We start from the raw sequence: 17,237 nt of genomic DNA on the forward strand, positions 1-17,237 counted from the left end.
GAGTAGCAATTGTCAAGAAGCATGAATAAAAAATGATAATTTGACATTTAAAAGAGTGAAAGTTATACACCATTAACCACAGAGAAATATGCGAAAAATTTTTAAAATTGTACCTGCCAGAGGAAATATTTATGAACTCTTTGGAGTTCAAGGACAAGTACATTTATGTCTAAAAGAAGTTGGCTGTTTTTGTATGTCCTTGTCAAAAATTGAATTTCACTTGCTTTCAATTACCATGCACCCCAAAATTCCCCTAGCCACTATCTGTTACCCATTTCAAAAGCTGAGTGGCAGCTTGCCTGTTTACAGGGAAGAAATCTGGGAATCCACTCACTAAACCTTTCAAAATCTCATTAATGACATGAGCATACATTTTATGGGAGGCAATCATTTCTTCAGGTGAGTCTTACCATTCACTTTCACACTGTGTATCAGTTTCATTGCCAAACATGAAACAAGGCTCATGCCTTCCCACTGGAGTCCCAGGTGAATGCCTTCCCGCTGGAGTCTCAGGTGAATGCCAGAACAGCACTTTTATCACTGATCTGCCCTCATCGGTGAGCCATCCATCAGAGCAGAGTGACTTTGAGATAAACTTCACTTTATATGTATGTTTCACTCATGGTAAGCTCCTGACAATGGGAGATATAAAACGTAGATCCTTTCCTTGAAAATCATCACAAATAACATCACAAGCTATCAGTTCAGAGCAAAACTCTCATCTAAAAATAGTGATTGAAGGACTTTTTTTAATAAAAAGAAAATAATTAATCAGACTTTGTTAATCTAAGTTTGATTTGTTCTCTTTTTCTGGTTTTCTTGCCTGCTGTATTTAATAGTAACCAGACAGTTTAAACGAATATGCCATTACATTTCCAATGTTTAGATACGAACGTACAAGAAGATGAAATTTGCAAACAAATTCAGAATAACCAAGTCTGAGTGCACAAAAAGCAACAAATTATGTTGTGCAAACTTTCAAAAGTATCTATTCCACTTAAGGGATCTAAGAATTGTATCTGTGGGCCAAGAAAAGAAAAGTTCTCTGCATAGAATGACCTGTCATATACAGCTGTGGAATTACAGGCATTCACATGACAGTAGAGATGATGCATGTGCATGTGTTATCATCTAAACATACCAAAATAAGTGTTTTTAAAATCTACATTTCATATGGGCAGCATAAATATGAGAATAAACAATGAGCTACATAGTTAATAAATAAGTTCAAGGGTATTTCTTTTTTTTTTTTTTGACATAAATTTTTTTTTTTTAATTTTTTTATTGTAAACAAATGGGATACATGTTGTTTCTCTGTTGGTACATGGCGCAAAGGCATACCATTTGTGTATTCATAAATTTACATAGAGTAATGTTGTTTGATTCATTCTGTTATTTTTTCCCTTCCCCCCGCCCCTCCCACCCCTCTTTTCCCTCTATACAGTACTTCCTTCCTCCATACTTACCCCCTCCCTAACCCTAACTCTAACCCTAACACTAACACTTCCCTCCCCCACATTATGTGTCATCCTTCACTTATTAGCGATATCATTCGTCCTTTGGCTTTTTGAGATTGGCTTATCTCACTTAGCATGATATTCTCCAATTTCATCCATTTGCCTGCAAATGCCATAATTTTATCCTTCTTTATGGCTGAGTAATATTCCACTGTATATATATACCACAGTTTCTTTATCCACTCATCAATTGAAGGGCATCTAGGTTGGTTCCACAGTCTGGCTATTGTGAATTGAGCAGCTATGAACATTGATGTGGCTGTATCTCTGTAGTATGCTGATTTTAAGTCCTTTGGGTATAGGCCAAGGAGTGGGATAGCTGGGTCAAATGGAGGGCCCATTCCGAGTTTTCTAAGGAATCTCCACACTGCTTTCCAGAGTGGCTGCACTAATTTGCAACCCCACCAGCAATGTATGAGTGTACCTTTCTCCCCACATCCTCACCAACACCTGTTGTTGCTCGTATTCTTGATAATCACCATTCTAATTGGGGTGAGATGGAATCTTAGGGTGGTTTTGATTTGCATTTCTCTTATTACTAGAGATGTTGAACATTTTTCCATATGTTTGTTGATTGCTTGTAGATCTTCTTCTGTGAAGTGTCTATTCATTTCCTTAGCCCATTTGTCAACTGGATTATTTGAATTCTTGGAGTAGAGTTTTTTGAGTTCTTTATACATTCTGGAGATTAGTGCTCTACCTGAATTATGATTGGCAAAGATATTCTCCCACTCTGTAGGCTCTTTCTTCGCATTGCTGATAGTTTCCTTTGCTGAGAGAAAGCTTTTTAGTTTGAATCTATCCCAGTGGTTGATTCTAGCTTTTATTTCTTGTGCTATGGGAGTCCTGTTAAGGAAGTCTGGTCCTAGACCAACAAGGTGAAGATTTGGACCTACTTTTTCTTCTATAATCTGCAGGGTCTCTGGTCTGATTCCAAGGTCCTTAATCCATTTTGAGTTTAGTTTCGTGCATGGTGAGAGATATGGGTTTAGTTTCATTCTGTTGCATATGGATTTCCAATTCTCCCAGCACTATTTGTTGAAGAGGCTATCTTTTCTCCATTGCATATTTTTGGCCCCTTTGTCTAGTATGAGAAAATTGTATTTATTTGGGTTTGTGTCCGTGTCCTCTATTCTGTACCATTGATCTACCTTTCTATTTTGGTACCAATACCATGCCGTTTTTGTTACTATTGCTTTGTAGTAGAGTTGAAGATCTGGTATTGCAATATCCCCTGTTTCACTCTTCCTGCTAAGGATTGCTTTAGCTATTCTGGGTTTCTTATTCTTCCAGATGAATTTCATAATTGCTTGCTCTATTTCTGTAAGGTACACAATTGGGATTTTAATTGGAATTGCATTGAATTTGTATAGCACTTTAGGTAGTATGGCCATTTTGACAATATTAATTCTTCCTATCCAAGAACCTGGAAGATCTTTCCATCTTCTAAGGTGTTCTTTAATTTCTTTCTTTAGTGTTGTATAGTTCTCATTGTAGAGGTCTTTCACCTCTTTTGTGAGATTGATTCCCAAGTATTTTATTTTTTTCGAGGCTATTGTGAATGGGGTAGTTTTCCTAATTTCTCTTTCTGAAGATTCATCACTTATGTATAAAAATGTGTTGGATTTATGGGCATTGGTCTTGTAACCTGCTACTTTACTGAAATCACTTATGAGTTCTAAGAGTTTTCTGGTGGAATTTCCAGGTTCCTCTAAATATATAATCATGTCATCAGCGAACAGGGATAGTTTGAGTTCTTCTTTTCCAATTCGTATCCCTTTAATTTCTTTGGTTTGTCTAATTGCTCTGGCCAGAGTCTCAAGAACGATGTTGAATAGAAGTGGTGAAAGAGGGCATCCCTGCCTTGTTCCAGTTTTTAGGGGGAATGCTTTCAGTTTTTCACCATTTAGAATGATATTAGCCATGGGCTTAGCATAAATGGCCTTTACAATGTTAAGGAATGTTCCCACTATCCCTATTTTTTCTAGTGTTTTGAGCATGAAGGGGTGCTGTATTTTATCAAATGCTTTTTCTGCATCTATTGAAATAATCATGTGATTCTTGACTTTAAGTCTATTAATGTGGTGAATTACGTTTATTGATTTCCTGATGTTGAACCAACCTTGCATCCCTGGGATGAAACCCACTTGATCATGGTGCACTATCTTTTTAATATGTTTTTGTATGCGATTTGCTAAAATTTTGTTGAGAATTTTTGCGTCGATGTTCATTAAGGATATTGGTCTGAAATTTTCTTTCCTTGATGAGTCTCTGTCTGGTTTAGGTATCAGTGTGATATTGGCTTCATAGAATGAGTTTGGGAGGGTTCCCTCCTCTTCTATTTTATGGAATACTTTGAGAAGTATTGGAATGAGCTCTTCTTTAAAGGTTTTGTAGAACTCGGCTGAGAACCCATCTGGTCCCGGACTTTTCTTTGTTGGTAGGCTTTTGATGACTTCTTCTATTTCAGTACTTGAAATTGGTTTATTTAAATTGTGTATGTCCTCCTCGTTCAGTTTAGGCAATTCATATGTCTCTAGAAACCTGTTGATGTCTTCGAAATTTTCTATTTTGTTGGAGTATAGATTTTCAAAATAGCTTCTAATTATGTTTTGTATTTCAATCCTGTCTGTTGTGATATTTCCTTGTTCATTCCGAATTTTAGTGATTTGGGTTTTCTCTCGTCTTCTCTTTGTTAGTGTGGCTAAAGGTTTATCAATTTTGTTTATTTTTTCGAAGAACCAACTATTTATTTTGTCAATTTTTTGTATTGTTTCTTTTGTTTCAATTTCATTGATTTCAGCTCTGAGTTTAACTATTTCCTGTCTTCTACGACTTTTGGTGCTGTTCTGTTCTTCTTTTTCTAGGGCTTTGAGCTGTAGTGTTAGGTCGTTTATTTGTTGAGTTTTACTTCTTTTATTAAATGCGCTCCATGAAATAAATTTCCCTCTAAGTACTGCTTTCATAGTTTCCCAGAGATTTTGATATGATGTTTCTTTGTTCTCATTTACCTCTAAGAATTTTTTAATTTCCTTCCTAATATCTTCTGTTATCCATTCATCATATAATAGCATATTGTTTAATCTCCAGATGTTGGAATAGTTTCTGTGTTTTACTCTTTCATTTATTTCTAACTTCAATCCATTATGATCTGATAGAATACAAGGTAGTGTCTCTATCTTCTTGTATTTGCTAACATTAGCTTTGTGGCATAATATATGGTCTATTTTAGAGAAGGATCCATGTGCTGCTGAGAAGAAAGTGTATTCGCTCTTGGTTGGATGATATATTCTATAAATGTCCGTTAAGTCTAAATTATTGATTGTGTTATTGAGATCTATGGTTTCTTTGTTCAATTTTTGTCTGGAAGATCTGTCCAGTGGTGAGAGAGGCATGTTAAAATCACCTAGTATTATTGTGCTATGGTCTATTTGGTTTCTGAAATTGAGAAGGATTTGTTTGACATACATGGATGAGCCACTGTTTAGGGCATAGATGTTTATGATTGTTATATCTTGCTGATTTATCCTACCCTTAAGCAGTATGAAATGACCTTCTTTATCCCTTCTGACTAACTTTGGCTTGAAGTCCACATTATCGGAAATGAGGATGGACACTCCAGCTTTTTTGCTGAGTCCATGTGCATGGTATGTTTTTCCCCATCCTTTCACCTTTAGTCTATGGGTATCTTTTTCTATGAGGTGAGTCTCTTGCAGGCAACATATTGTTGGATCTTTCTTTTTAATCCAATCTGCCAGTCTATGTCTTTTGATTGATGAATTCAGGCCATTAACATTCAGGGTTATTATAGAGATATGATTTGGTTTCCCGGTCATTTGGTTCATTTTTTAAATTTTGTTTATTTATTTGTTTGACATAACTTGTTTCCTCCTTTATTTGACAATTCCTTTAGGATAATTCCTCCCTTTGCTGATTTGCTTCTTTGTTTTTCATCTCTTCCTCATGGAATATTTTGCTGAGAATGTTCTGTAATGCTGGCTTTCTTTTTGTAAATTCTTTTAGCTTTTGTTTATCATGGAAGGATTTTATTTCATCGTCAAATTTGAAGGTAAGTTTTGCTGGGTATAAGATTCTCGGTTGGCATCCATTTTCTTTCAGGGCTTGAAAAATGTTGTTCTAGGCCCTTCTAGCTTATAGGGTCTGGATTGAAAAGTCTGCTGATCTCTGAATTGGTATCCCCCTGAATGTAATTTGGTTCTTTTCTCTCACAGCCTTTAAAATTCTGTCTTTATTTTGTATGTTAGGTATTTTCATTATAATGTGCCTTGGTGTGGGTCTGTTGTAATTTTGTATATTTGGAGTCCTATAAGCCTCTTGAACTTGATTTTCCATTTCATTCTTCAGATTTGGGAAATTTTCTGATATTATTTCATTGAATAAATTGTTCATTCCTTTGGCTTGTTTCTCTAGGCCTTCCTCAATCCCAATAATTCTTAAATTTGGCCTTTTCATGATATCCCATAGTTCTTGTAGATTCTGTTCATGATTTCTTACCATCTTCTCTGTTTGTTCAACTTTGTTTTCAAGGTTAAATAGTTTGTCTTCAATGTCTGAGGTTCTGTCTTCCAGGTGTTCTATCCTATTGGATATGCTTTCTATGGAGTTCTTAATTTGGTTTATTGTTTCCTTCATGTCAAGGATTTCTGTTTGTTTTTTTTTCAATATCTCTAACTCTTTATTGAAATGATCTTTTGCTTCCTGTATTTGCTCTTTTAACTGTCGATTGGTGCGATCATTCAATGCTTGCATTTGCTCTTTCATCTCATCGTTTGCTTCTCTGATCATTTTAATTATGTACATTCTGAACTCCTTTTCTGTCATTTCTTCTGCCATGCTGTCATTGGGTTTTATTGATGTAACATCTAGATTTGTTTGCAGCATTTTCTTTCCTTGTTTTCTCATATGGTTCAGGTATCAGTGGACTGCTGAGATATTGCAGATTTCCTCTGTTGATTTACAATGTCCCTGAAGATTTCTATATATATCCCCTCTTAGCCTTCAGTAGGCTGAAGTCTTGGAGGAAGTTGATAATGCGGTGCTCCACAAGGAAGCTGCCTCTCTAGGAGTGGTGGCCTTCAGGTGGGGTATATTCCCTGCTAGTGGGCAGAGGTGCCTCCACTTGTTGACCAATTGTCATCCAAAGGGGACCTAGGCTGCAGGCTGAGGCAAGGCCTGTTTGGGCCTGAGTCTCTAGTTTTACCGTCCTTGTGGGGAAACCTCACCCGGCAGGGAAGACTCACCCAGTGGGGAGATCTCGCTGGTCAGTTTCCTCCTAGAGGTTCCCCTCAATTTACAGCTACCGCCTGGGCTGGGCTGCCTTCGTCTGCAAAGTTCCCAGGGGCCCGGCCCTACCTCCTGGGCCTGGGAGCCTCACCCTTCGCAGATGAATCTCCTTAGGCTGCCCCTCCTCAGAGAATCTGCCCGCAGGCCTGGAACCTTCGCTCCGCCCTAAGCCTGTCTCTGTGCGGCTCTTCCACCAAGAAGCCTCCTAGATCCTGGGACCCTGCTCTGCACCTAATCGCCTGGGTATGCGGCCCCTCCTCTGAGCAGCCACCTGGGGCACCGTACAATCGCTCTGAGACCCAGAGACCCGCCACACGCCTCTTCCTCCAGACAGCCGCCCAGTATTCCGGTGCGGTCACTAGGAGTCCAAGAAATTCACTGCGTGCCTCTACCTCCCACCAACCACCCGTAGCCCTGGGCAATCAATCACTCCGAGTCGAAGTGACCCTCCCCGTTCCTCCTCCTTCTCCAGATAACCCCCCGGGTGTTCAGGAGCGGTCGCTCTGAGTGGCTCTGAATCCACGTGACCCGCAGCACGGGTCCTCTGGGCAACCGCTCGGAGCTCTGGTGCGGCCACTCAAGACCAAGCGACCCACCACGCTTCTCCTCCAGGAAGCCCCCCTGTTTTCAGGCGCTGTCACTTTAAGTCCAAACAACTCACCACTCGCCTTCTCCTCTGAGCAGCCGCCTGGAGTGCTAATGCAGTCACTGCGAGTCCAAATGACCCGCCGCGCTCCTCCTCCTCTTCCTCCTACTCCTCCGGGCAGGCCCCGGGATTCAGAAGTGGTCTGAGTCCAAACAGCTCGCCGCGCAGCTTCTCCTCTGGCAACCGCCTGTAGCTCTGGTGCAGTCACTCCGATTCCAAGCGGCCGCGTTCCTCCTCCTCCTCCTCAGGGCAGGCCCCGGTGTCCTGAGTCCACACAGCTCTCCTCACCACTCCTCCCCTGGGCAGCCGCCGGAGCCCCAGTGGTTGCTCCGAGTCCCAGCGCTGTGCCCAGCGGCCTCCTTTACGGCGCTCCCAGGTGTCCGAGTTCATTGCTCCAGCGGGGGGAGGGGCATCTCGCCGGCAGCTCTACTTCACAGAGTTTCCTGCGTTCCGGGACTACCGTCCCATCCGGACGCCTTCCCAACGGGTGAGATTCACCCGGCTGCTTTGAATTGGTCCCAAGTGTCTCAATATCTCCTCTTTTGAATCCTGAGTCCTAGAGCAACATGAAATGCAGCCACCCTCTAGGCCGCCATCTTGAAACCAGACCTCAAGGGTATTTCGAGAGTGTCTTTTATTTGCTTATGACTTATGGGAGACACTTGAATGATTCTCCTCTACTTTTGTCTGAAATATTTTCTATTTCTGGAAAGATGTTTAAGGTTTCTCTTAGATTTTTAAAACTATTTACTATTCTTAACTTTGTGTTTCGCACTTACAGGCTCAGTCCAAGTCCAGCCATGATGCTAGGAATTACAATTCTCTTAACTACTTAGTGTCAGATACATAAATATCTCTGTGTAAATGCAGAAACTCATTCTTTCTGTACTCTGAATTTTAGTGAATGGCACTCTTAAACACCCAGGGATGTGAACTGCAAATCTGAAGATCACTCTACCTGCTTCTTCCTATTTTCTCTTTCAAAACCAGTCACCAACGCCAATGAATGTATTTTCCGCCATTCATTAGCTCTTTCCTGGAATCCTCTATCTACCTACCTATCAAACTATCTACCTTCCCATCAACCTGCCTATATTCATACCTAAATCACTTCTTCTTATCCCTTCATTTTATCATGTCCCATTGATTCTATTCCCAAAGTGACAAAACCTAAACCTATCTCACCAATATGGCGGTTATCAACTCTACATGATATCAGGGTAGATCTTGAATATACTGAAAACTTTCCATGCCCAGCTTGAACCAAACCTCCTCACCGCTACCTGTAACACTCCTCATAATTTTCCCTCTTCCCTGACTCATTCTACTAACACATAATTGTTAAGAGCCCACTATATGCCAGGGTAAGTGCTGGAAATACAGCAATGTATAAGATTCATGTGCTTTCTGTCATCCATCTTATATCCTAGGTGAGGAACCAGAAATAAGTAGGTTAGTAAAAAATTAAATTATAGTCGATTTTGACGAATTCCATAAAAGAAACAGATTTAGTTCTCAACTATAATGGGAACAACCATTTGAGGCAGGGTAGTCAGAAAAACTGATGAGGGGTCACTTAAGGTGAAAGGCTTAGAATGGGAAGAAGCCAGTCACAGGAAGTTTAAAGACAGAGCATTCCAGGCAGAGATATCCACATGTCCAAAATCCATGATGTGAGGGCCTGAGTAACCAGATCAAAGTGAAATAAGGGGAGTCAGGAAAAATGGCAGAGAAGTAGGTAAGTGTTGTATTCATTTTCAGTTTCTGCATAACCAATCCCTACAACTCAGTGGCTTAAAACAGCATGCATGTGTGATCTAATTCTAGCTTCTGTGAGTCAGAGGTCATAGGTTAATGTGGTACTTGACTCAGGATCTTAGTCTCACAAGACTGCAATCTTAGTGTCAGCCAGTATATTTCTCAGCTCACGTGATTTTTTTCTTCTACTTAAAGGACAGACGAGGTCTCCATTTTCTTGCAGGTTAACAGCCAAAGTTCACTTTGAGCTAGTAGGGATCATTCAAAGTTCTTTTCCACATAACCATTTCACATGGCCCTTCATAGCATGCCACCTTAGTTCTTCAAGGTCAGTAGTCTGCTACAATTCAATCTTATGCAATATAATTAGAATGACTGTCCTATCAACTTACATTCTATTGCTTAGGATGGCCCAGTTCCCACTGCGTCCAAAAGAAGAGCATTGTACAGAGACTCCTTTAGTATTATTAGTTTTAGTATTATTAGTTTCTGCCATAGTGCTCAATTATATTAGCTATGGTAAGGAATTTGGATTTATTCTAGATGAAATAGGATTTTGTGGAGTCAATTTTTGTTCCTAGCATGGAATAAAGAAGGAAGGGAAATAACTAAGTTAAGAAGGCTCAAATCATGTCACAGGGAATTGTTAATTCTTCTGAGTGCCTCAGGTATTTCTGGGAAAAGACAAACTTGAGGATAGTGGGATTGATGCATGTAAACAGAAAGAGATGACATAAGAGGAAGATAACATCTGTGCAAAGACTTCAGGGGGACAAAATCCAGGTGGTTCAGGTTGTATTGTTTCAAAAGTAGATAAATACCAAATGGATTTGAGCGCACCAGGTTATTTTAGATGAACTTTAAAGATTTCTATATTACCAGATATACTAGTGTGGAAGATAAACCTGGTATTGAAAATAGGGAAAATGTATTGGAGGAAGAACTTGTCCACCCAGTTAAGATGATCATCATTTCCAGAGAAATTATTTTCTAAATTTTAATGCATTTTGAAATCTTTGGATTGTACCACAAGCAAATGTCAGAATTATTTTCTTTTAAAGGACTGTATCCTAGGTAGTAACTGGAATCCACTTCTTCGGTTTTCTTGCAAGGACTCTTCTGAAGGATAACAGTTTTAACAGCATCTCAAAAGAACCAGGTGCCCTACCCTTAAATGGAAAGTTCCAGTCTGAGGATAAAGGAATTAGGGTTAAGGAAGCAGCCCTTTTCATTTATGTATATGCCAATTTTTAGGTTATTAATTTTGCTGCGACTGGCAACCTGGTTGTTCTGTTTACCTTTGTATCCTCAGTCCCAAATACGTATTAGATCCTTCAAAATTATTTTTAAATGGACAAATGAATAAATAGCCCCACTAAATAAGTAATGTTCTTAGTCCAGCCTCCAGATTACCATCTCTTTCCATCCTGTTCTCTTTCTCCTGTCTTTCTTTTCCTACCTAATGTCCAAATATGTTATTGAGATTCAAGGCATATTATAATCTCAAGATTTCAGTGAGTTGATTTTTATCTTATTTTGTGTTATATTGAAATTATGCAGATTGCCTCACTCACAGAGTCTGTGTAATGCATGAGATCATTGACAATATGCACAACAAACTCAGGTCTATTGCCTGAGTACCCGTGGTGATTATAAAGGGGTTTGTGCTGACTTTGAAACTAAATTTAGAATATTGTTTATCTTAAGTCCTCTATTTAATGCTAAATTGATCAATAAATTGTGAGCTATAGAAGAATATCACCTAGGGTGTTAGTTCTGAGCAAATAAACAATTAAGAGATAAGAAGGGAAGAGAAATGTTTATTAGTATATCATTAAAGGTATGTTTGATGTTTTCTTTAAACACAAATATTTAAATATCCTTTCTGAAATCTTGTCAATAAATAACATATTAGAATTTAGAAGTATTTAGAACATTTCTATATCTTCTTTCACTTATTTTCCTTAAATTAAGAAATGATGCCATTCTATTTTACTTAAGGGAATTCTGGAACATAAGATATTCCCCTTTCCTTAGCACTGTGCCTAATAACTAGAAATCACTAATAAATATTTATTAAATAATTTTAAACTAAAAAACTCCAAGTTATATTTATCAGTCACTTGGATTTAGTAAATTGCTTGGAAGAAATAATATGTACTTTATGTCAACTACTTTATTCTAGGTAATTTTAATATTTAATAAATATTTTAAATAATAAATGAGTATGTAATGTTAACTACCTGCTTCAATAAATTATTTCCTTTGTGAAAAATAAGATTAAGATTACATGAAGGGAAGATTATTTAAATAGACTCCAGTTCAAATATGGCATATGTGAGACTTTAAAACCCTTGAGATTTTTCAATGCAGTTTAGAGTAATAAGAGGGTTGACATTTTAAGTAATGCTTGCAAACCCGAAAACTGCCCATGACAAAGGCAGAGCTTCAGCGATTTCTAAATATCTATGGCATGTTTGAAATTCAAGCATCATTCCCAAAAATTACCTACTATATTTAAACTTTGGTGAAAAAAATAAGAAAAAAAAATGGCAAAAAAGAAAAATTATCTACAGCCACAGCACCCAAAAATAAACACTCAGCATTCTGCTACCTTTATTTTCACTGTTTCTTCTTACGTATATTCCATTTCATAGTAATTTAGAGGGAGAGCTATAAAATTTGAAACACACAGGCAAGAGAAAGGAAAAAATACTCAGAATTCCATGAACAGATATATTCTCTTAATGTGTTTTTCAATTTTTTCTGTGTGTGTTAACATTGTCTTTTATGTTCTGTTTGTGAAGGACAGTTATCAGAGGAATATTTTTCATGGAGGAAGATATTTATTAGGTCTTCTTAAGAGAGGATATTTCTGTGTTTGGGCAATATTAATTTTTCTCAAGGGAAAAATCAAAGAAGTTATTCAACATAAGATTTTAAAATATGACAATAATTTCTCAAATTTCTTAGAATGAAAAGAATCATTATTTTGTCTACACAATTCTGATTTTATGAAGAAAAATTCCCTTAGTGTCTCAATAATTTTAATGGAAGTAGTTTCACACAGAGGTTAAGATCAAATCTAGTTTCTGCCACTTTGAGCCAAGTTACCTTGGCAAGTAATTTGACTTCTGTGCTTTGTGTTCTTATCTATAAAAGGGGATGCATGCATTAATGGACATGAACTGCTTTGAAAAATGTCCATCTCTTGGATAATGTCATAAATAGATTAACTATGAGCAGTAGGTTCTGGAAAGAAATAACCTCTCCTTCAATGCTTACAGGAGTTTATATCAACAAACACCATATGAATTCACAAAGGAAAACATTTTGTTAGGGACTAGCAAGTGAGCAAATATAGAAAAGAAACAGTTAAACCAAGCTTTGACTCTTGACCACCATTAATATATCTAAACTTGATATATTTCAAGGCTGATAAGGAAAGTACTTAGTACAAAGATTAAAATTGTGAGCTTAAATTCAAGCGAGATATTAGCTGTAGCAATCTTGGAGAAAATGTTTAATGTGTCCAAGCCCCAGTGTACTTTCTGAAAATGCGGAGAGGTAATAGTAGTTTTTAAGTTAAAAGGTAATTGTGAAATAATTCACATCAAGTAGGGGACACAAAATGAGCACACCCAAAAAATGTTAACTGCTATTACTCTTAACATTAATAATATTAATGAACCTAAAACCTTTTATATCCTTGCTTTTTAAAATTTTTCTCATCTTTTGGTCATCTGGGGAAGATATTACACCTTTGCTTAACTTCAAAGAAAGGTTCATGATATTGCTGTTCCTTGAGCATTTGTGTACCTACAAATTCATTTCTGATGCTTTTATGAGCAGAAGATGATTTGAACAAGCATATTTCTTGATAGAAATCTGAGACTTGGTTTTTGTTAGGAACCTACTTGTCTGTCTGGAGCCAGTGGGATGTCTTTAACAGATGTCTCTTGTCCTGGCAAGCTATCATCTCTTTTCCCTTATTTTACCTGGAACATTACAGTCCAGTTTTCAATCTCCATAGATTTTTCCATGTTAGGTCAATTTTTTAGACCATGTGTTTTAATATTTCCTCTATTCTAATGTTCATGTTTCCTCACACTTCTCAACTCTCCCCAGAAGTATGACTGCTTTCAGATTTTTCCTTTGTCCTTTTCATTTACTTTTAGTATATATCGAATAGCTTTTCAAGTGGATTTTCTTCTAGTTTATGTATTTTGTGTTCCTTGGTGCTACTGAAAATTTAAATTTAATACCATGTTATTAGTTTCTCTTTTGATTCTTCCTTTCTGGACTCTTTTTTTTAATCTCCTATTTTCATGTCAGCTTGTTATCTTCATATAACTTTCTATTCGTATTCCATCAAGAGATATCATGTCTTCCTGTATTCTAATGCAGATGTCAAATTCTCTACAGTTTTTTTTTTTTTCTTCTAAATAATGTAGTTACACTGATTCTGATTTTAAAGGATGGCTTTCCTTTTCCTTTCTTTACTGCCAGAAATTTATTTATGGACATAATTTCATTCTCTTGCTCATATCTCTCTCTCTCTCTCTCTCTCTCTCTCTCTCTCTCTCTCTCTCTCTCTCTCTCTTCTCTTCTTTTTTTCTTAAATAGGTAGATTTCTGTCCAGATTTAGCATTGCCAATGAACAGAAACCATACATTATTTGGAGTAGTTACTTAAGATTTGGTTACATCAAGCTATAAGATAAACTGACTTGTATGGCTCCTCAACAGTTAAATTGTGCAATAGTTTTATTTGTGTGTGAGTGTGTGTGTTTATTTTTTCCCCAGTGGAAATTTCCTAGACCCTCAGGAGAGTTTCTTCTGTCCTCATGTCTGATTATCTGTCACTGTGAACATATGGTGCACATTAAAAAGCATAATGTAAACTCTTGCTTTCTTGCCTCTGCTCACTTGACTTCATAGAGGTATATCTACCAAGATTCATCATCTAGTTGCTAATAAATTGAGAAGTACTGATGGGAGACACACAAGAGAGGGCCCAAAATGCTGGAATCTCAAAAAGAGCATTAATAGTAGTATCACAGCTGGCCACTGTATTGATCGTCTCCCCACAGATAGACCAACCTGAACAGCTATGCACACACCCTATTTCACAAGACTTGGGGAAACCAGGTGTAAGTTCATAGTGCCTTGCTTTAGGATAGTAAAAAGAAAAGACACATTGAAGAAGGCAGAAAGGCAATTCACCTATGTCATCCTTGATCAACTTCAAGCAACTGCAGCTTGGAGCAAGGGAGACCCCTTGGGGGAAGGACAAAGGATTAAGTCCAGGACTTAGACTTGAAACCCAGTACCAGGCCCAGAGTCAGGCAGAACCTCATGACCCCTGCCACCAAGCCAGTATCTGCTGATGAGCTTTGAGAACAGTGTCAACCAGGTGGCTAAGGGACAGCTTGCACCTCTCATATCCCAACTTCAGGCTAGAGAGAGGGAAACAAGACTCGCCCTGAAGCTGACACAGGACTTCACCTTAGAGCTCAGTGTCAGGTCTACCCTAATGAAATCCAGCCACGGACAGAAATCAAGGGCCCCTATATTCAGGCTAGGTCAAGAGTCTCTAGGTTTACCCTGCCTTCAGGCAGCAACATGAGCCCTGGTGGAACAGAATGGTGTTCCAGGCAGTCTTATATTAGATCTGAGGCATAATCCCCCCACCAACTCCCCAGATTACACAGGTTCCTGAAACTGTAAAACCCTGATATGATCCTGTTTGGCATCAGCCTTGGTGGCCAAGAGTTGTCCCCAACACCCTGCCTTCGTCCTCAAGCAGGACAGTTATACCTAGGTCAGTGTTCACAAACAGAGCCTCCAGACCTTTCCCAACACCCAGTGGACACTTACACTATGGTGGGATGGACTTGTGATTTGGCTTGCGTCTCCACCAGCCATGTCATGGACCTGTGTGCAACACTGAGACTTTAAAACTTAGCCTAGCATGAAGACAGGCTCCATTTGGTGGGAGTATAGTAGGATAGTAATCATAGGACATTGTCTTGCAACTTAGTGCTAAGATGGTGAAAATGAACACTGGGAAGATACTAATGACCCTTGTCCCCAGGATAGTGCAGGTGTCGCAGGACCAGATAGATACATGCACCCCCAATCTATCAGAATTCTAGTCCAGTCAGCTTTGCTGTGGTTGGTTATAGCAGTCTTGAGTCATGAGTCCATCTCAGCATTAGGTAGCCCACAGCAGTGTTGGCCATGGGTCCTACACCAGTGCAGTACTGGTCCTAGAAGGCCTTGGGCTCAGGGCATAACACAGAGTTTGCATCACTAGTGGCCATGAGACTGCCCATCCCATTCCTCCACCTACTCAAGCTAGCATAATGTGGAAAGAGCAACCATAAGAAAAGGAAGTGGGCAACAAGTCATGGCATAAAAGCATGCGATTGGTCCCTCCATATCCAGCATTGGAAGGATCACCCAGTGTTTAACCACAAACCAGTGACAATGGATGAGACTTCCAGGCCTACCTGATCACAGAGAGAGTCCTGTGGAGGCAGACTACCCTTTTTAGGTACACCTCTGGTTTATGCTGAACAATGCACCATCCATAGACTTGAGGAAAATCTGGGATTGGGCTCCCCTCTAGTGCTGAAATAGTAACAGTACACTAACAGTAGACTCACGATATTTAGAGTGCCTCCTAGTGTTGATATAGTGAAAATGATGACAAATCGAAAATAAAAAGCCTGCTTAGAATTTCTGGAAAGACAGGGAGGGCTTGGGTCATATCTCAGTGGTACAGCATTTGCCTAGCATGTGTGAGGCACTGGGTTTGAACCTCAGCACCACGAAAAAATAAGTAAGTAGAGGTATTGGGTCCACCTACAACTAAAATAATTTTTTAAATAAAAAGACTTTCTAGAAAGAAGACAAGAACAAATGCCTGAACTTTCAATACCCAGATATTGCTGAACACTAACAAGCATCAAAAACTTTTATTTCAGGGAATCACGACCTCACCTGTCAAAATAAGTAACCAGGAACTGATTTTATAGTATCTAATATGGGCAAACTCTCAGATGGAGAATTTAAAAGAACTCTTTTAAGAAAAATCAGGAGATTCAATAAAAATACAGATAACAGATTGAATATTCTAACAGATAAAAAAACTCAATGAGGAGATAGAAGCAATTTTACAAGATCAAACAGAAATCTTTAAACTGAAAAACACACTATGCAAAATTTAAAACATAATAGAGGACATCAGTAGCAGAACAGATTAAATAGAAGAAGGAATCTGTGAGCACAAAGACAAACTATTTCAAAATACACAGATAGAAGAAAAAAGATGGACATCTGCATTCCCATGTTTATTGTATCACCATTCATAGTAGACAAGAAATGGAAACTTACGTGTCCATAATCTGATATGTGGATAAAGAAAATGTACATATAAACAATGGAATATTATTCAACCATAAGAAAGAATGGAACCCTGTCATTTGCAACAATATAGATGAACTGGAAATAATTATTTTAAGCAAAATAAGCCTGGAACAGAAAAATAAGTATCACATGATCTAACTCATTTGTGGAATTTTAAGAAGCTGATTTTTTTGAAGTTGAAAATAGAATACTAACCACCAGAGGTGGCAAGATTAGGGGGAGGAAGGGATAAAGAAAAGTTTATCAACAGGTACTAAGTTATAGTTAGACAGCAGTATGACTCTCTCGTGTGCTACTGCACAGTGGGATAACTATAGATAATGGTTATCACTGTATAGTTAGCTCTAAAAATAAGTGAACCACCAAGACATGAAAAGACAGAAGAAACTTACATGCATATACTAAGTGAAAGAAGACAATCTGAAAAAACTTACTTGTGGTATGATTCTGATTAACAGCAGTCCGGAAAAGGCAGAACTGTGAAGATTGTAAAAATACCCATGATTCCTGAGGGAGGGAAGAAAGGATAGGAAGAGCATGAGATTTTTACCCCATTGAAACTCTTCTAGATAATACTAC

Source organism: Sciurus vulgaris (genome assembly GCF_902686455.1).
Source record: "Sciurus vulgaris genome assembly, chromosome: 4".
In the NCBI taxonomy this organism is placed as follows: domain Eukaryota; kingdom Metazoa; phylum Chordata; class Mammalia; order Rodentia; family Sciuridae; genus Sciurus; species Sciurus vulgaris.